Source organism: Nannospalax galili, unplaced genomic scaffold (genome assembly GCF_000622305.1).
Source record: "Nannospalax galili isolate Female #2095 unplaced genomic scaffold, S.galili_v1.0 scaffold116, whole genome shotgun sequence".
NCBI lineage: Eukaryota > Metazoa > Chordata > Mammalia > Rodentia > Spalacidae > Nannospalax > Nannospalax galili.
In genome coordinates, this window is record NW_008340206.1 from 27,774 (window position 1) to 28,337 (window position 564).

Sequence of the window (564 nt, forward strand, 5' to 3'; positions counted from 1 at the left end):
TAAAAAAGGTTTTTTTGTTTTTATTCATTTTTTGAGTGTTTTGCCTGCATGTATGTAAGTGCACTATGTTTGTGCAATGCTCATGGAGGCCAGAAGAGGGTGTTAAATCTCTTAGAACTTGAGTTTTGGATGGTTGTTGGCTGCTATGTGGGTGCTGGGAATTGAACCTGGGTCCCCTGTAAGGGCAGCCAGTGCGCTTAACCACTGAGCCATCTCTCCAGCTCTTAATTCTAGCTTTTATAATATAACTTATGAAGACTATTGGGTACACTTTGAGATACAAAGACCAGAGAACAGTTTCCCACTTTATTGAATATTTTCTTTCTTTTTAAAACACTTAAGTTTGTACTGTCTTTCTTTTGGAGACGTGTGGAACAATAATCTTCAGGAAAAAATAATGTATTCTTTAAAAAATTGTTATTTTATGTGTATGAGTGTATTGCCTACATGTATGTAAGTGTACCTGTGTCGTGCAATGCCCACAGAGGTCATAGGATGGTGTTGGATTCCCTGCACTGAGGTTGTTAGCTGCCATGTGGGTGCTGGGAATCGAACCTGGGTCCA